Source organism: Lycium ferocissimum, unplaced genomic scaffold, assembly GCF_029784015.1.
Source record: "Lycium ferocissimum isolate CSIRO_LF1 unplaced genomic scaffold, AGI_CSIRO_Lferr_CH_V1 ctg11671, whole genome shotgun sequence".
Classification (NCBI taxonomy): domain Eukaryota; kingdom Viridiplantae; phylum Streptophyta; class Magnoliopsida; order Solanales; family Solanaceae; genus Lycium; species Lycium ferocissimum.
In genome coordinates, this window is record NW_026713953.1 from 30,823 (window position 1) to 51,152 (window position 20,330).

Below are 20,330 nucleotides of genomic sequence, written 5' to 3' on the forward strand. Positions count from 1 at the left end.
ACAACACCAAAAGAAAAATACTAGGCCACCTGAAGAATCCCAAAATAAGATTTTTTGTTTGCATAGAGGAAATCATTTCTTCTTTGCATCACCAGCCTTCGTCTTCTTTACACCACGGACCTTCTGGCCCTGTTCTTCCTTTTTCTTCATTTGTTACCTAGACTTCTCAATCTTAGTGTCAAGCCCATTCCTGATGAGCCTATACTTTGGCTCGTACTTCTTGGCATTTTCAACAGAATCATAAATCAAACCAAAATCCTGTTGATTTCCCACCTCCAAAGTGTGTGCGGAACTACTTGAAAACAGGAAAAAGCATTTGGGTCCTTCACCTCGTACGTCCTAGCCAACTTCTCCTTTTATTGTATATGTATTTTGAAAACATCTCATCTTTCAATACAAAAAGTGACTTTGTTGTCTTCTCATCAATTATTAACGATTTTGTTTAGATGGGCTCCACAGATCATGATTAAGTCATGTGTGTGTTCTTGGTTTTTAAATGACAAAAGGAGTACCTTTACATGATATCTGTAATTATTTTTTGGGAGAAGACAAGTATATGAATTTATAGTTAATTTTTAAGCCATCTATTTATTTCTAATTAACACTGTTTAAAAGGTTAGAATGAAATATCATTCTCTTTATTTTTTTTGCGCCACTGTTAACAGATAAGAAAAGAGGGCTTAAGGAATTTTTTTTTGAGGTTAATGATTACTTTTCATCATTTTTTTTTTTTCAAAACAAAAGAAAAAACGTTCTGAAAATTAAAATTTTGTGAAGCACACATTTAGAATCTCGGCATGACCCTTATACTTTCAGAATCTACTCGTTGATTACGAACTGATTTAGTTGATATGTCTCTCATTAAAAATGGTTGCATTATTTGAGTGACAATGTGTATATTTTTTTTTAAGTTATCTTGAAAATTATGACGAGTTTTTTATGAAAAACTGCTTTCCGAAATTTAATTTCGAAATTACTTGTTATGAATTACAATGTGTGATATGTATTTTCAGAATCTACTCGTTACAAGCTTTCCGTTGATATATTAATCATTAAAAACGGATTTAAAACGAGAGAGTTATGAAGTGTTGAACTTATGTTAAGTAAAATAAAATAAAAAGTATTTTTTATAACCTCCTAATAGCCATGCCATTATATTGGTATATGATCCTTAAACGTATTTTTGTCTTCTACGAGTAATGTGGCATGTGTTGTCATATTGAATGGTATGTCCATACTTATTGTTTCATTGTTCCCATTTCAGACATGGTGGACGGACAAGCTCGAAGTACTCCAAGTGGGAGTTCTCAAAATCGAGCAAGGAGACAATGTAGAGAGTACATCGTCGTGGGACACATTTTCGTGGACGTGAAGTCATAAGGAATAATGTTCCGAGGCTGCGCAAAATCTACTAAGGGATCAAAGGGCTATACGAAGGGAAGGAGAGAAGAAATTCAAAGAGTTTAAAGCTTTTAAGATGTCTCCTAATACTTGATTTCGAACATATTGAACTTTTCGGTTGAAACGAGAACAATCGCTAATTTTATTGAAATCTCGGATTGGGAAGCTTTAGCAATTTTAGTAGATTCCCCTCCGAGAGCCTCGAGTGGTATTTTGGTTAATATTTATCACGATTTCTTTCCAAGTCAACCTTTTGAGGTGTATGTTCAAGAACTTGAAGTGGAGTGGGAGATTATGAACTTGTAATTTGAATTGTGAATTTCTTTTCAATATATGATTATGTTGTTTAACTTTCTTTTATATCCCGTTTATTTATTTATTTTAAATGGGTTGAGACTTAATTGAAGGTTATTAAATAAAATTCACGCTAAGATTTTTTTTTTCCATTTTTGATTAAACGTTTAGACTGTAGATGATGATCAGAAACTTTGTGACCTTTAGATTTTACACTAAATGTGAAGTCATTTATGGGAATTAATTTGCTTGAGTGTGAATATCACATGTATAAATTTGTTAAAGTAAATATTGATGAGTATAAACTTGCTTAATTGTCTCAGATCATACGGATATATCTAAGAGCATCATTGTTGACTTAAACAAAGGTGAAAAATTGAATGAGAATTACGACATCCGGAGTCGTAAAATGGTATGTACTAGAAGAGTAAGATGCTTGAAGGTATTAACCATGTTTTGGTTCACCTAGAAGATGGTATGCCTAGCCACGGAGAAGAGATACGGAAACTTACAATGCATGGAAAAAGAAAAATTCTCTTTGCACGTGGAATTATTGTAAGTTCTATCGTTGATGATCTCGTTCACGAATATGAAGAATACTCTACCGCTCATGCTGTGTGGACACGCTTACGAGAGACTTGTCAGTACCACCGTGACCCGCCTTAGACACAGGGACTATCGATTTGACACGTATAAGAAGCGTCGTGATCACAATGTCAAGCAACACCTTAGGGTGATGTCTAACATGATTGCTCAACTCAAAAACGCTGGTCATGTTCTCTCTGATGAGCAGCAGGTTCAGGTAGTGATCCGGTCTCTTCCCAATAGTTGGGAACATTTGAAGGTTAACTTAACCCATAATGATAGCATCAAAACTTTTTCTGATATTGCCCGTCATGTCGAGCTTGAAGATGAACAACTTGGTCTTTGCTAAAACTGTATCTAATGCCTATGTGGCAGAATATTGTGGCAAAAAGTCTTCAGGATTCAAACGCAAGAAGAATTGGAAAAATGACGGAAAAGGTAAGGAGACCGGAGAAAGACCTTCCAAGAAAAAGAACAAGCCAAATTCCAAGAAGGGAAAATGGTTTTTCAGGAAGAAAGACAAAAGTAAGATGAAATGCTACAATTGCCATGTTCCAGGGCATTTTGCTTATGAGTGTCCGTAGAAAAAGGTAGCATTTCAAAACGCATCTCTAAGTGCTACGTATGTTTCTAGTTTTGTTTTACTAAACTGAATCTTATCCTGTGTGGATTGTAGACTCAGGGGCCACCGACCATGTGAGCCGTGATCAAGAAGCGTTTGTGGAGTTCCGTCGAGTTTCACCTGGATCAAGGTGGATACATGTAGGAAATAATGCAAATCTTGAAGTCAAAAGGATAGGCACTAACAAAATAGACTTGCATGGTGGCCGAACTTTGATGTTGCATGACGTCCTATATGCTCTAGAAATTCGACGTAACTTAGTATCTGTGTCTGTTCTTCTAGATCTAGGTTTCGATTTAAAGTTTAGCCGCAATGGTGTTAGAATTACTCAAGATAATGTTTTTTATGGTTTTGGACTTCGTTATGATGGTTTTATCGTTTTAGATTGTAATCCTTCAACTTATGACTATTATGTTGACCGTTGTGTAATGACATGTTATTCTAGTGATGATGTTGATGTTATTACATGGCATGCAAGATTAGGTCACATATGACAAGACCGATGAATAGATTGGCAAAGGAAGGGCATTTAGGTCCTTTCTCCAAAATTGAAGTGCCAACTTATGAAAATTGTCTTGCTTGGGAAAAGATTACGTGTAAACCGTTTGGGAAGGCTAAGAGAGCGAGATTTCCCGTTGCAATTAATCCATTCTGATATCTGTGGTCTAATGAATGTGAGGGCAAGGTCTGGTGCTTTGTATTTCATTACATTTATTGATGATTTCACGCGCTTTGGTTATGTCTATTTGATTTCTCATAAATCTGAAGCACTTGAATGCTTTAGAAAATATATGAATGAAGTTGAGAATCAATTAGATAAAAGTATAAAGACTTTAGGCAGGTAGAGCCGTGAATATTTATCAAAACGAGTTTGAAGAATTATGTAATGAAAAAGACATTATGAGACAGGTTAACTACTCCTTACACACCTCGACGAATGGTGTAGCAGAAAGGAGGAATAGAACATTATTGGACATGACAAGGTCAATGATAGCGCAGGAAAATTTACCTATCTCTTTCTGGGGAGATGCGTTATTGACTGTGGCCTACATACTAAATAAAGTGCCTTCTAAATCAGTTGCTTCCACTCCCTATGAGCTATGGGTCATGGGAACGAATGATCTACGACCTTGGGGTTGTGCTACGTATGTAAAAGATCGTTTTGGTAAGTTTGGAAAAGCGAGTCAAAAGGGAAGAAATGTATCTTTATAAGATACTCAAAACACTCAAAGGGTATGTGTTCATTGGTGAATTAGAAGATGGAAGTATAACTGAAATTGAATCACGAGATATCACATTTTTAGAAAATGATTTTCCCAAAAAGGGCAAAATAAAATAAGGAGAGACTCTTTACAAAATGTTAAATTTAGATGATCAAACAATGTCTTCGGGCATGTTTGATAGTCAAATAAATCAAGGATCGGTTCCTGGTCCAAGTGGGAGTTTTGAATCCCAAAATCCTTTAGAGGAATCTGAATTTCAACAACGTAAAAGTACCCAAAAAAAGTGTACCTAAACGATCTTATGAGATTGAAGATTACATTTTCCTGGTGTCTCCCACAGAATTGGATGAGCCTAATTCTGTGACTGAGGCTTTGGCAAGTCCTGGAAAAGATGAATGGATGAAAGCAATGAAAGAAGAATTGTAGTCCATGAGAACCAACAAAGTGCGGGATGCGGTTGACCTTCCTTACGGGCGTAGAGCTATTGGGAACAAATGGGTTCTCAGGTTAAACATAAAGCGAACGGGTCAATAGAAAGATACAAGGCATGGTTGGTCGCAAAAAATTTTACCAAAAGGCTGGAATAGATTATGAGGAAACCTTTTCACCGGTTGTGAGAAGTTTACCTCGATTCGGTTACTTTTGGCTATTGTTGCACGTTTGGATCTAGAGTTATACCAAATGGACGTGAAGACAGCTTTTCTCAATGGAGAATTAAATGAGGAAATCTACATGGAACAACTTGTAGGTTTCATCGTTAAAGGCCAAGAAAAGAAAGTTTGCAAATTAAAAAGATCTATTTATGGCTTTGAAAAGCGATCTTCAAGAGCGGTGGTATTTGAGATTTCACAAAAAGGTGATTTCATATGATTTCACCATGATCGATGAAGACCATTGCATCTATGTGAAGAAGTCCAATGGAATGTTTATAATTCTTTCCCTTTACATGGATGATATTTTATTAGCCAGAAATAATTTGGAGTATGTGAAAACTATCAAGTCATGGCTTTCAAAGTCATTCGACATGAAAGACATGGTTGAAGCAGACTATATATTGGGTGTTACGATCCAAAGAGATCATTCCAAGAAGGTTTTGAGTCTATCTCAAGAAACTTATATAAAGAAAATTTTGGAACCCTTTTGAATGAATAGTTGCAAACCCATGGATACTCCTATAGCAAGAGGTGAAACTTTAAGCCTTGAAATGTGTCCAGAGACTAAAAAAAGAAAAAGAAGACATGTCTCAAGTTCCATATTCTAGTGCTGTCGGGAGCTTGATGTATGCTATGATGTGTGCTCGTTCGGACATTTATTATGCTGTAGGTCTAGTTAGCAGGTGTCAGTCCAACCCTGGAAGAGATCATTGGAAAGCTGTGAAGAGGATCTTCCGATATTTGAAAGGAACTGTTGATTATTCACTATGTTATAGTGGAAATGATTTACACTTGAGAGGATACACAGATGTTGATTAGGGTGGTGATCAGAATGATAGAAAATCGACATTCGGTTATGCTTTCTTACTTAATGAGGGCGCTATTTCATGGAAAAGTAAGAAACAAACTTGCACGACTCTTTTGACTATGGAAGCTGAGTTTGTAGCTTGTGCATCTGCAGTACAAGAAGCTGTTTTGAGCATTTGGGCGTAGCAAAGAATTCTCAAGGATCAATGATTTTACATTGTGATAGTCAAGTGGCTATTGCATACACAGAGGATCCTAAGTATCACAGCAAAACCAAACACATTGACATCAAGTATAACTTTATAAGAGATACAGTAGCAAGTGGAGAAGTAACTTTACAATACATACCTATGCGAGAAATGATAGCTGATCCTTTTACAAAGGCGATATCTAGAGACTGTTTGAGAAACATGTTATGGCTCAGGTTTGCGTAGGTTATGATTATATTTACCGTATTGTAATATGACTTGGTTGTTATAATATTTTCATCAATATTCTACTTTTGAATTTGTGTTCATATCTTATATACATGTGATGATGTAATTTTATTGATAAAGTGTGTCGAACAAGTCGTGAGATTGGCTCTCTCACACGAGCAATCGCCTCTTACGTTGAGTAACGTGAAGAGATGAGTTCCACCACCATGTTATGACTTGTTTTGTAAGCCAGATATGAGTTTCTCTAAGAAGATGGATTTGAGGATCATTGAAGAGAGAAACTCCGGTTAGACATTTTGGAGATGTCTAGATCAAGATCTGTACGGTGTTGAATAAGTGAATGAATGAGACACACGCGCCATTAGAAGGTGAGAACCCGTAGCACGTATTTCATACCACGTGTGCTAAGCAACCAATGGGTTAATGGAAGAATGGATCCCTGCTTCTTCATTGTGTGAGACCCCAAAAAGTTACATTAACTTTTCCATGGAATACCGCTTTGAGCTTTGACTTGTTTCTAGAAGTTACAATCGGTGTTGCTACTTTAGTATGTAACTAATAGCCATGAGTGATTCGGCAATGCATTGCATGTCTAGGAAAGCGATTGATTTGGAGCGAGATAGATTCGAGTAGAAAGGGAAGACAATAAAAAATATTAATTTAACTTATATACATCACGACGCCAACCCCCGTGAAAGGAGCGTGACTAGTGCAGAAAATTTTGGACACTCGTATACACACACACGTTAGCTATAATCGGTCCATAACTAGCATATATAAAAAGGCAAGACGTCGTCTCAAAACTCGTCGCACACACACACACACACACACACACATATATATATATATATATATATATATATATATATATATATATATATATATATATCAAGACAACTTTGTCTCTGTGGAGTCACAACTATCACGAGATAACATCGTACATAAGCCGGCAAGGCTATCATAACATATGGAAATGCCCCAACTATATATACGCAAGCGACAAGGCTGCCGCCACTATATATAACATCCCAAAACATATATATACATACGCAAGCGACAAGGCGCCACTACGAATGGGGACGTCCCAAAACATAAGTCATACGACACGACCGAACGACAACTATATACAACCCACACATATGTCTACGGACCTCTAAGAGTAACAACGGTATCATATGACGGGACGGGGGCCCCGCCGTACCCTTGGGTAAACACATATATACAATAAGAGGATCGTACCAAAAAAAACCTAGGCTCACCGGGACGGTGAGCACTCCAAGATAGGCGAATAGGAATCCTAAGGTGGCGGATCGAAGCGAGTATACGTACTGCGGGCATGAAAGCGGCCCCGAAGAAAGGGGTCGGTCACGAGATATGTGCGAGTATATAAAGCATGAAATACGATAAGAAAGATCATAGCCGAAGTAGGGATTCGAGGAGGCAAATATGATAATCAAGGAATCACCGTACACGTGTCTTATGAAATAAAATCATGCATGTCTATATCATATATCATATCCGGCCCATTATGGACTCGGTGAATACATGTCATATATCATACTCGGCCCATCATGGGGCTCGGCGCCATCATCACATCATCATATCATCATATCATCATATATATATATATATATATATATCGTGCCGACCCCAGTGAGGGACGCGGTGAACAATGCGGTGAAGCGTGCACGATAACATACCGGCCGGGACTCGGTGAAAGATGTAATAACGGTATGCACGGCGAGTAGTGAGTAACCATTTGCATATAAATCATCTTTTGAGACTCAGTAGATAAGTAGACTAATTAACGCTCGAGTATCAGGATAATAGTCACCCTCAGTACTCTATGAATATCATTACGAACTATGTCAAATAACGCCTCGGGATCATAGCCATGTATCAATTAATACGAGACGACTTATAAAAGTTATGGTCATTAGTCATTATAGAGTTTTCGGGGAATAGGAACTTTCATGTATCATTTACTACCCGATCATATAGAAAGCTCGAGGCGGTGGCTCGACTATTTTTAGAATTCTAATATCGAAAGTGAATAAGAATCATAAAACATGCTCGGAACTCATGAATAGAATTACCCCAAAGCTCATATCTTATCTTACTTACATCTAGGACATGCCAAAAGAAAGAAGGATAGGATTTACATACCTTAAGCGTTTACTCGCATGACACGGCACGTATCGTTGCCCGATAGTACCTCGGCCTATATTAAAGACGTCAAGAACTACGGTTAAGCTACGGGGAGATTCAAAACGTATTCTTATATTAGTAACTCCTTTCTAGATAGTTAGACGACGTTTTCCTTATATTGAACTAACCACATACAACCGACAATAACAATAATCATACTTTCAAGTACCGACGAGACTATTCAAACAAGACTCGAGAATACTCACAGGACAACCGCCTGATATTCAACATTGACCAACACATAATACAACACATAATCTTAATTACCATTAATCTTCCAAGCTCGACAAGAACAACAACAACACATTCTTTTCATCCAAATTCATAAAGCGTACCAACAACTACACGTTACAACATTATTCACATAAATACAAGAAACTATACTAACACCATATTAACTTCTACAACAGCCCACAAACAATTACAACTCCAACTTGAACCATTAAATACCTTTATTCTCATCACAAAATCCATAACAACAACAAAATACTAAGTGAAATCAATTCACTATTTTCCCTTAAAACGACCACTTGCACGGCTTGGAATGACTTCCCAACATCAACATACACAATTCTATACATTCAATTCACATTTATATATTCACAACGCATCCAAACTCACCCTAAACCATATCGGAAGTGATCAATTCTTACCTTAACACTTAACCCTTTAATCGGCTGGAATTTGTAAATTAAAAGGACAAGGATCATACGCCCCTCAATGATTAATCCTTGTTTCCATGACCTTCATTTGATTAGAAACACCAAGATAATTTATTGGAACAAGGTTGAAAGCTTGCAAAGAAAATCGGCCATGGCGAGAGCCATCTTCTCTCTATCTCTAAGTTTTCTCAAGTTTGAAGATGATGAATGACTTCCTTAGTCATCAATTTGATATTTATATGGTGCCTATATGTTGGACACATGTCCCACTCATGGCTTGAGCCAATCAAATTTGGCCAAGCCATGGGTGAAACCACGACCACTAATGGCCAATTAATGAAGTGATTAAATTTTTTAATCCCACTTAATAATCTAATCATGGTTAATTAATCCCTAATCTTCATTAATAATTCCATACCAAACAAAATTTAGAAACAACTTGTGCATTAAAACAAAATCGGAGGTTAAAAGTCTCTACCTCGTATCCCAAAATAGTCTTGTCCTTAACTTGTCGCGATTAGCTTAAAATATCCCAATGTACAAAAATACAGGATATAACATATTCAAAGGCCGGCCATTACGCTTACCGTAAGGGTATCAACTGTAATTGTGGATATAAAGTTAAACGTGAACTCGAGTTCACCTCTTTAGAGGACGAGGGATCAGATAAATAGCTACTGGCGTAGCGGATGATGTCTGGGGTATTGCGAGTAATATGATCCGTATATTTGTAGTGGATTCTTTCCGCACGTGATTGAATTCCTATGTAGAGCTTTCGTAGATCTTGATGCTTGCAGGTCGCACGAACTATTTGCCGGTATGAATTGTGTGTAATGCTTACATGGTGCTTGCTTGGGTCTAGCCCATCATGAGCGAAGTGGGAGATGTTGGATATTGGGCCCGGGTCGCTCCATGTGGGCTAACCCGACCCGGTTAGTAGAGATAAAGAATAAAAGAGGTTATTATGTGAGAAGTTATATTTTAAATCAGATAACCCCACTAAGGAGAAATTGTATTACGTGGATAATATGGAACAGTTTCTTCTCCATAACCTCTGCCTCTCTTCTACAAAAGAGCAGAACAATGCATATGTGTAGAGATGCAAAAAATTTCTTCTTCTCTCAATCTCCCTAAAAATACACATATAGAAAAGGCATTTACTTTGTGGAATACTAACTTCGTTTCCCGGAGAATTGAGGTTGGACTTGTGGCAATTATTTGGTGGTAATTACAAAGACTTCCGCTGCAACAAAGAGGTACGCAATCCGTTGTTCTTGCCCCGTTATTAATTACTAACAGAGACGCTGGCTCTTCCAGGATGAAGTACATCGCTAATGAATTGCTTCCTGGCGAGAAGCCTGTTGGTCATGAACTTGTGGGTCCGAATACTGACTGCCTTGTCCGCCATAGCCATACTTAGCTTGGCTGTCTCTTTAGGGCAAAGAGTGACAGAGGCAGTAGCGATATTTGCAACGAGAGAGAGAGAGAGAGGAGTAACAGTGAAGTACATAGTAACTTTCAGTGTGTGAACTAGAGAGAAAAACACAATGGACCTTTTACTTATACGCGTGGTGGTAATGCTGATAGTCTTTGCTATGGCAATCATCACAATCGCTTGTAACTGCTCGTGTAAACGGCATCGTTCCTCGTTTACCGAGGAGGCGGTGGAGGAACCACCACGTCCAGCGGCGCCGTCCGCCAACACAACGGTGGAGATGTCTCCGGCAGTCATGGTCATCATGGCCGGCGATCAGGAACCTACGCATGTCGCAGTTCCCTTGTAGTTCTCTGTATATGTGAAATAATAGATGTTGGGTAAATCTTAGATCGTCTTGCTTTAATTTATTAGAATAATCATGTGAGATAAGTAGTATTTATAAATTAAATGACACAATGCTTTCTGTAAAATGTTATGCAGGTTTATACTATCTCTTTACGTACATTTTTTCTTAAGCCTACTAGAGGCAGCAAAAATCGAACCCGATCGGCCCCCCTCTAGGTTGAATAATAAAAAACTAATTTATCAAAGATCACTTAACACCATTATGGTGATAATAAATAATTCAATTTCTGAAAACTGAATATACGGAGCATTTTTCTTCTTAATTGACTCTTCTTCGGAGATCTTTTCTTCTTGTTCTTAAGGGTTTTACATAATACTCCACTTGGTCACCTCTCTTTGTCTATTTTGCAAAAGGAAAGAAAAAAGCAGTTAAGGAGGTCATTTCGGAATTAGAGATAATATATTCTCTTAAATGACTTTCCTTATTAAGATATCGAAATTTAGAGTGTGTTTGGTATGAATTGAAAACGTTTGCCATGGAAAATGATTTCCAAGAAAATGTAGTGTTTCGTAACCAAGCAAAAAACAAATATCATTGTATATCCAACAAAACACAATGGGGGTGGGGAGTGGGGGTTCCGGGGTGGCGGGGGCGGGGGGTGAGGGGTGGCATGGTCAAGCGGTGGGGGTTGGGGAAGTTGGGTGGGTGCGGAGGGGACAGTAAACTTGGAATGTCACTTTCCGTATTTCCATTAGGGAAGTCATTTTTCTCATTTTTAAGGAACTTGTTTTTCTAGAGAAAATATTTTTCAAAATATTTTGACCAACCAAACATAGAAAATTGGAAAATGTTTTCCTCCATAACAAACACATCCCTAATCCCTTTCCACCATGATTATATCGTATATTTATTAATTGAAATACTCCTAATAAAAAGAAAGATGTAGTTAAAAAAACGTAAAATAGCAATGAGAAGAAAGGATCTCCATGAAAGCAGGAGGTCTTAAACATTAGTCTGTCTTCAAATGTGGGAAGGGTAGAAATTCAGTTCGATGAGGTGGGATGAAGCCCGCCAGAAAGCTTTTGATAAAATAAAGGAATACCTCCATTCTAGTGCCTACAACGCCAGGAAGCCATGGAAATTAGTGGATGGAAAAATAATTACTTAATGTAACTTATTCTGCTCTATAATTACACTTTATAGAGGTACTTTTAAAGAATTACGAAACATAGTTGCATACTACATTTTATAGCAGATATACATTGATATATCCCAAAATTGTAGGTACAATTCTTGTGTGCGCGCACATACTGTATATACATTGTATACATTGATACTCTATGCGCCCTCATACAATGTATATGCATAATGCTACGTTTTTTTTTAATATATATATATATATATATATATATATATATATATATATATATATATATATATATATATATATATATATATATATATATATATATATATAAAAAAGACATATCGCTATTCTGTTTGTAAAAAAGGGCTCTAATCTCCCTACTTATAAAATTTTCCCAAAGTTGATCAACTTAACGCCAGTCCAAAAATGGGAACTTTGAAGCACAGGGTGTTATTATAATTATATACACAATGAATGGCATGTGCTAAATAAACGGAAATTTTCCAAAGTTTCTCTCTGAGTTTTGGAAGGAGCCGCCCGTGACTAAGGGCAACGCAGAACATAATAAGTTACTCCTAATTTATATTACGTCAACAAAGCTAAATTTATATAAATATACACAAATTTTGTGTAAGAAGTTCAAACTCTAATAAGAAACATTGCAGGGGCATTTATTGCTAGTTTTACTACTACGTGAGAGATTTACTTTTGCACTCTTTTTTTTTATATATATTTTTGGGTCTTTGCATTAAATATAGTTAATCTTTTCAGAGGTTATTACTTACTTTTTTGAGCAATTTATTGCTCGTGAGATATTAGAATACCCAACAGGTTGATTGCACGATGTGCAATTTTTTCTTAAGTGTTTTTTTCCTATTGTCTTTGTTTTATATTGTTGATTAAATTAATTTAAGGATTATTCACGACTTGTGCAATCGCAATTCGTTGCTCGTTTAACATTAGTCTTTCAATACTTGTGAAGATGCAATTAAGGTGCAAATGTTTTATGAAATAACACAAGAAATTTCATTTGATAGATCCTTTAAGGACTGCTGTTTAACTTTTGGGTCTACTAATACAGTCAGACCTCTCTATGCGCACCCGCATATAACAACACCTCTCTATGACAGCCAAGATTTTTTGGAACCGATTTTTTTATGTTATATTTTACTTTTCTATAACAACATTTCACTTATAATAGCAACAACCAACTTTATAACAGTACTCTCTTTGTAAAATTACCCCCAGATAACAGCTAGCTTCTTTTTTTGGTAATATAATAATTAACCATCTTTATAAAAATAGAATATCTATGATTACCAATAATAAGTGTAGAGATTTGAACTAAACGTTTGATCATTTAATACACTAATTATGAAAAAAAAATATCATATGTATATATGTATTTTCGTCATTAAACAATTTTCCTTCCTTATACAAAGTGTGATTAAGCTTAGAATTTGATGATTAAAAATGAAAATTAGATTTTATGCATCTTTTTTTTCCTATAATAGCGAAGTGTTATTTAAATGTCAATGCTGTTATAGGTGTATAACAGCTATTCTCTATAATAGCTGAAATTTTTTGGACCAAACCATGCTGTTATAGAGAGGTTTGATTGTATATATATTCTATCCAAAAAATACAATTATCAGATCTTAGATTTCAAAGAGCAGAAGAAGTATTGTATTATCTCTTCAATATTTTAGATTTTGGACCGTCAATTTGGACTACATATCAACTAAATTTTATAATGTGCTTAATTGGATGAGTCAAAATCGATTGAGCCAATAATGAGCGGATCAATTATCCGCCCAAACTTAAGGCGGATTCCATGTCTAGCATAGTGGCCTTGGTATTGTTTGCTTTTTTTCTTGTTAGAGAAATAAAAATATAAAAAAGAGAAGTGCAGTTTGGATAGAAGAGATGTATAGTACTATTTATAGCCAAGTATTCATATGCAATAATTCTTAAGTTTTAGTATTGAAAGTACGGTTGTACCCCTGGGCAGATTGCAACCATGAATTCAATTTTACAACGCAAAAGTGATGTGGAATATATACCATTTGACCAAAAAAGATCAACTCCATGCAAAGTGTAAGGCCGAGCCATCTCGCGAGGGCTTGTAACCCAAGTGTAGGTGGTGGAATGTTGCAAGTAATTGCACAATTTGTCCTTCAAATGGGTTTGTAATTTTTTCCCTTCAAATGGGCTGGTCTTTAATTTTTTTCCCTTCAAAAGTGAATGTATGCCTAGTGGGGCATAAGTTCTTTAACAACGCGGGCATAACTCGTGAATATTATGGTGCGTAAATTATATCCCTTTAGGCATAAATTCGATTTTGAAGGGAGAATATTAAAGAGCAGTCCCTTTGATGGGAAAATTTAAAGACGATCACAGAATAGGGTCAAAAGTGCAAATGACCCAGAATGTTGGGTTGTTTCTGATGGTTGGGCGTTCATGGGCTAATGTATGGCCTCCCTTATTCAACCATGAAGTTGGGACATGTGGTCCAAACGAAAGTGTGGGCTACTCCGCAGACTGCGTGAAGCTGGTTGCACAGAGCAACGAATAGCTCCGGGTCTGTGAAGTCATAATTGCACGGATTTCCCTTCAAATGGTCCGATTTCTATTTTTTTTCTTCAAAATTGAAGAGGCATAAGTTCTTTAAGGTCGTTGGCATAACTTGTGGATATTATGATGCATAACTTTACATTAGTTCGATTTTAAGACAAAAATAAAAGATCAGCACAAAATAGGGACAAAAGTGCAAATGACCCTTGTACAGTGGAAGGATAACCGGCCGGTGCTCTCTAAGCCCAACAAAAAACTGATGGGCTGCCTAATTATACCACCACTTAGAAAAAAGAAAGATGAAAAGGAAAAAAAAAAAACAAGTAAAAGCTTTCTATCTGAATTCACTTAAAAGGAAAATCGGCCACCAGGGGCCATCTGATTAAATATGAAAAGTGCCAAAATAAACTCTATCTGAATTGACGGTTGTGGAGACTTTCCATTTTACCCTGTGACATTATTCAAATTAGTTGTTCAACAATCTTAGTGGGAAATACATCCTTCCAAATAGCAGAAAAGTAAAAGGAAATAACTATTCTGACTTTCTACACCTTTGAATTTTATTTTGCCTTTCAAACAAATGCCAAAAAACAATTCTTTTTTTTCTCAGCAAAATATCATATCTTAACATTTAGAAAACTACATTTCGTTTGTTACTATTTCATCCTTATATTGTTTTAAGTTTGTATTTTAACTTATTTGAGTATTGTTAAGAGTCTCCCATCTGTCATTTCAAGTAGTCTTAAAGTGAAGACTAGCTTTGTAGCGAATTAGTACAAGATTCATTTATTTACAAATGCTCTTAATATTATACTATGTCTATCATCAATTTCATTCTAATTTTATTTTTTCTCCTGTCAATACTGTTCTTATGAAAACAAATTTCTTCACCATATATATATATTGCACTTATTTTTTCTTTTATTTTTGTTTGATATAATTACGTCTGGGGAAAAGGGTCAAATTTGCCCTCCAAGTATGACTTAAGTTTAAATCCTTATATTGTTTTGGGATCAAATTTGTATAAATTTACCCTTATATGGATGAAAGTCGACTTGGACACCATAACACAAAAAAGTTAGCCACGTTGATCCACATAGGCTCACGTAGACTCCCAATCCCATTTGGGAAAAAAACGTGCCCTCGCAACATTTGTTTTGTCATAGTCCATGAACTCTTCGTAGCATTTAACAACGTAGGAAAACATTTTTTCTCGAATACATTCCTAAACGTATACCGAAAGTAATTCGAAAAGTTAAGATTTAAAGTGATAACAAAACAACAAAATAAATTTGTGCTCGGCTTTGAAAATCCATTTTCGGTTCTCGAATAGTTTTTGAGAGCTTTTGACGGAGGCGACAAAAGAATACTATAAGTTAGCTCCATCAATCTAAGATAGATGTCATGTTCAAGAAATTTTAAATCTTTTCAATGAATCCTTGGTCGTATTAAACACCGTCTTTAACGAGAATTTTGTTCGCATGCCTCCTATTTTATGCATTACGTGTGTACCTCGATGCGATTAAAACAAATTTCTTCACCATATGTTATAGTCTAGACGGGTTAAGAGAATTGGGATTGGGGAAACGGGTTAAAAAGAGAATTGGGTTTGGGATATATATATATATATATATATATATATATATATATATATATATATATATATATATAGGACAAATTTAAACTATCTTGGAGGGGAAAATTTATTTGACGGAGGGCAAATTTAAACTATAAATTGGAGGGTAATTTGACCCTTTTCCTTTACATCTGAGGTGAGTTAAACGGAGAAAAATGATAAGAATTTATATGGTTGAAAGGGCGGAGCTAAGGGGCGGGAGAATTATATATATATTACACTCATTTTTTTTCTTTTATTTTTGTTTGATATAATTACATCTGAGATGAGTTTAAATGGAGAAAAATGATAAGAATTTATATGGTTGAAAGGGGCGGAGCTAAAGGGCGAGAGAATTATACTGTATATATAATGTTAGATTTAAATTATACGTATATATACGCTTAATGAACATCCTAACATATATGGGAACCTTCCCTCAATTGTCAATGGGGTTCAAATTTTCACGAACGTCACGGGTTCGATTTGTCAGTATCATTTTTTTCTCTATTTTTAGCTTCAGTTTTCCTCTCAGTTTTTATGCATATTGATATTGTAAAAACTCAATGAAGGCCCACGATTTCCTTCTCAACATCCTTTTTTTGCGCGGATTGCCCTTCTTTTGGGGCAGTCTTTAAGTTTTACCCCTCATATTTTTGGTCTTTAAATTTTTACCCCTCATATTTTGTCCTTTACTTAAATTTTACCCTTATGTTCCTCCCCCCCCCCCCCCCTCAAGCATTAAAAAAAAAAAAAAAAAAACAAACAAAATCACAAGGCGAGGGTGATCTTTAAATTTTGTGTATTTTTAGTTAAAACATAACCAAAATATGCCCCATAAGGCAGAACTTTTCCTTAAGGCATAGACTTTGCCTTATAAGACAAACTTTTAGTTATGCCTTAAGGAAAAGTTCCGTCTTACGGGGCATGCTTTTAGTTATGTGTTATGGCTAAAGCATACACTTTTGAAAAGTTAAATTATAACTAAAAGTTTGCCTTGAAAAAGTTAAACAAAAAAATTATGCTTCAAGGCAAAGTTTGCCGGAGGAAGCATAACTACTTCGCCTTTCGAATTTTTTTTAAAATTTTGACTGAGCGGAGATTCGAACCCGAAACCCATGAATTTTAGGAGAAGGGCAAAATTTAAAGACCACAAAAATGAGGGGCAAAATTTAAAGACCACCCCAAAAGAAGGGCAATTCTGCCCTCTCAACATTGTACGGATCAAGGCCACTTTACTTTCCAGCATTGATAAAAGTAAGACCCAAGCATATAATTTTCCTATAAGACCCAAGCATATAATTTTCCTTCTTATTTTTACATTGTAATGTCCCTTATAAAATTATAGCACAGGCCCAATGTCGTGGCACCGTTCTAGCTTACAACAACAACAACATACCTAGTGGAACCTCACAACGTAACGTGGGGTCTGGAAAGGGTAAAGTGTACGCAGACCTTACCTCCGCCTTGGAATGTAGAGAGGCTGTTTTCGAAAGACCCTCGGCTCAAAAGAAAACAAGGGAAAACAAGGCAAAAGAGTCAGATACGGATAAGCATATCAAAGCAATGTGGAGATGAGAAATAACAAGAGCGAAGACGTCAAGATAAAACAGCCTGGAAAGACAAGACCCAACACATAAAAGCAGGAATCAAAGGATAATAAACGGTGGAGCAAAACTACGCCTACTAGTGCAAAAGAAAAAGCGAAACTACCTACTAGACTTCTATCCTAATCTGGGTCCTCCACAACCTCCTAGCTTATGCACAATTAATATGTTACTACTAAGTATCCACAATTAATATGTTACTACGTATATTTTGTCCGTGGTAAGAAATTGTACAAAGGTTGCTTAAGTGCAACAATAGTACTTTTCCATATCCAAAATGTGCAGCACTTGTCTCTACAAACATAGGCACACACTTTACAGTAATCTACACAAAAATTTGGGGCATTTTGGTGAGTAGAGCGAATATGTGAAGCTTTTATCAAGCGCCAAAGCTTCTATCATGAAGCATTGCTGGTAAAATGATTAGTGTGGCTTAGCAAAATGCAGCTATACATGCGACACCATCTGGGTGAGCATTGTCGCGCTCAGCTTTTGTTCTCCGATCTGTTTAAACAAAATAGTTAGTCATTAAGCTGTAATTTGGTGCACAGGAAGGGATACAATATAGTTGTGGAGCAGTTGTTACTATTTTTGTTACGTAAATAATTTTGTAGCCGTATAATCGTAAGTATAGCTGTAGGCTTCTTGCTATTTGATCAGGAGGGAGTAAGAGCCCGTTTGGATTGACTTATGGCTTTTAACCTATCAGCCAAAAGCCATACGTTAGAAGACTTTTGACTTATCTTTGTCATTTTGGCTTAAAAATAAGTGCCTAAAAGCATTTTTTTGATTTTACCCAAATACTACAAAAGTAATTAAAAACTATTTTGGCTTAAAAGCACATAAAATAAGCCAATCCAAACAGGAAAGTCATTTGTAAAATGATACATCTGACCTTGAACTCTAAAAGTATAAATACCATGGTTCCTTTTTGCCAATTCTTTATCGTAATTCACAGCAACCGACGTAAATGCAAACAGATTATTATATGTCCTGTATGTGCGAAAATGTTCAGATTCTTCAGTGCGGCCTATATATAGATTGTGTAGTTCAGCAGTTACCAGATCAGAAACTAACTTGATTGAACCCTTGCCGCAAGAAAATCCAGGTAACTCATATTCAAACCTTTTTTGCACCGCAAAATTTACAATTAGGGACAATCTTCAGAGGCATGTAGCCCAATATACTAATATTTGGGAACCTGACAATACCAGTATGAACAAGCCATGACTAATTGTTAACTTTCCAAAACTAATTCATCATACATACAAGAACAGTCATACAGTATGGCAAATTCCGAAAGAAAGAGATCTTACATGAAGATAGTAACCTTCCTGCAAAAGTCTAAATCTACTTCAAGCTCTAATAATTGCAGACTTCAAATAAAAATAACATGTCTAAAGGTGAGAAGCCATAGATGAGGATGAATAAAACAAAGGAATCAACTAAAATTTCAGTTCTTGTATATACATTCCCTCCATTGCACTGTGGGAACCCTAGAACAGTCTAAATGGGAGAGAAACGAAATCACATAGGAGGCCAAGTGTATGGACATAGAGCTGACGGGTTGACTTCACTTTAACAATTTAGGATGTCAAAAGGGAATATAAACAATTAGTGATACAATCATTGGAAAGACTAAAAAGACATCAAAGAGAAATTTGATAAAACATTTCACCTTGAATGCGTCTCGTGCTAAATGATTATGCCGGTCTACTATGACATTCATGCCTCCACCATTTTGTGATCTAAACTTTTGCATAGTCCTCAGATTTTTTTAATTCCACCTGTGCTCCTCCTGCATTGCCAATTGCAAATCACGACAACCAAAATCTTTATACATTGACCGAGGTCACAATGAACATGGTTACAAAATCTATTTTTGTATTATTAATTCAACAAAGGTTCAGAACCAAGATTACACTATGATCCTTTACAACAAAAAGAACAACCATGCTAGAACCCAAAACACGTCAGCTATATTGGTAGAGAAGTTCTCAGTTTGTTCATTGCCAAAGTCCTCTTCTAGAACCCAATCATCTGTGATGGCCTGAAAATTCTGTTTACCAGCAAACAGTCAACCCAACTCGGGACAACCAACCCATTGGATATAGTGAAATGAATGAGACTTCCACTGAGAATGTAGAACAGCATAACTGCCCAAAATCATAGATGTTAAAGGAAAAAATCTCGATGAACAGAATGAAAATTGAATTCCAAAAACAAGAAAACCAATTAATCCTTCCAACTTGAGGAAAAAAAAATCATAAATTCAGAGCAACTCAGAAAAATCAATTACCTAAGAAGAAACAGTGACCCTAAATGGTTAGATTAAAATAGTACTAATGAACAGCATTATTCATCGGCCCCAGCATATATGCTAATCTGCGTAAAACAAAAAGCAAGCAGATGTACGCCTGTAAAGAACACTTAATAATAAGTGGTGGTTCTTTTGGACATTTTTATATTAAAAATGAATGTGTCATAAAGTGCCTTTTTAAGGCCTAATAGGATCTTGTCATAAAGTGCCTTTTTAAGGCCTACTAGGATCTGCACGTTGTGAATATTAAAGAGCATCAATAGCAGATTGATTTCTTACGTTTTGTGTGCCTTAAAGTGACCTTAATAGGCAGTAATGGTGTGTCCTTTTAGTCTTTCAGTTTCCCAACGTTACTTGGCTGAATATGGCCATTACTTCTTATGAAACTCTT

General features: G+C 36.0%; 1 long non-coding RNA gene and 1 pseudogene across 4 annotated transcripts; both read right to left on the minus strand.

Annotated features, from left to right (window-relative positions):
• On the minus strand, positions 1 to 10,300 carry LOC132041788 (small ribosomal subunit protein eS24z-like; annotated as a pseudogene).
• A 7,562-nt stretch (positions 10,301 to 17,862) lies between these two features.
• Positions 17,863 to 19,754, minus strand: LOC132041786 (uncharacterized). Of its 4 annotated transcripts, XR_009411246.1 has the most exons (4): positions 19,542 to 19,754; positions 19,298 to 19,417; positions 18,936 to 18,995; positions 17,863 to 18,820 (listed from the first exon to the last, which is right to left on the minus strand). It is a non-coding gene; the product is annotated as an uncharacterized LOC132041786 (long non-coding RNA). The 4 variants fall into 4 exon arrangements; XR_009411244.1 differs by having other exon boundaries at positions 19,298 to 19,754; XR_009411245.1 differs by lacking the exon at positions 18,936 to 18,995 and having other exon boundaries at positions 19,298 to 19,754.
• Positions 19,755 to 20,330: the final 576 nt, after the last annotated feature.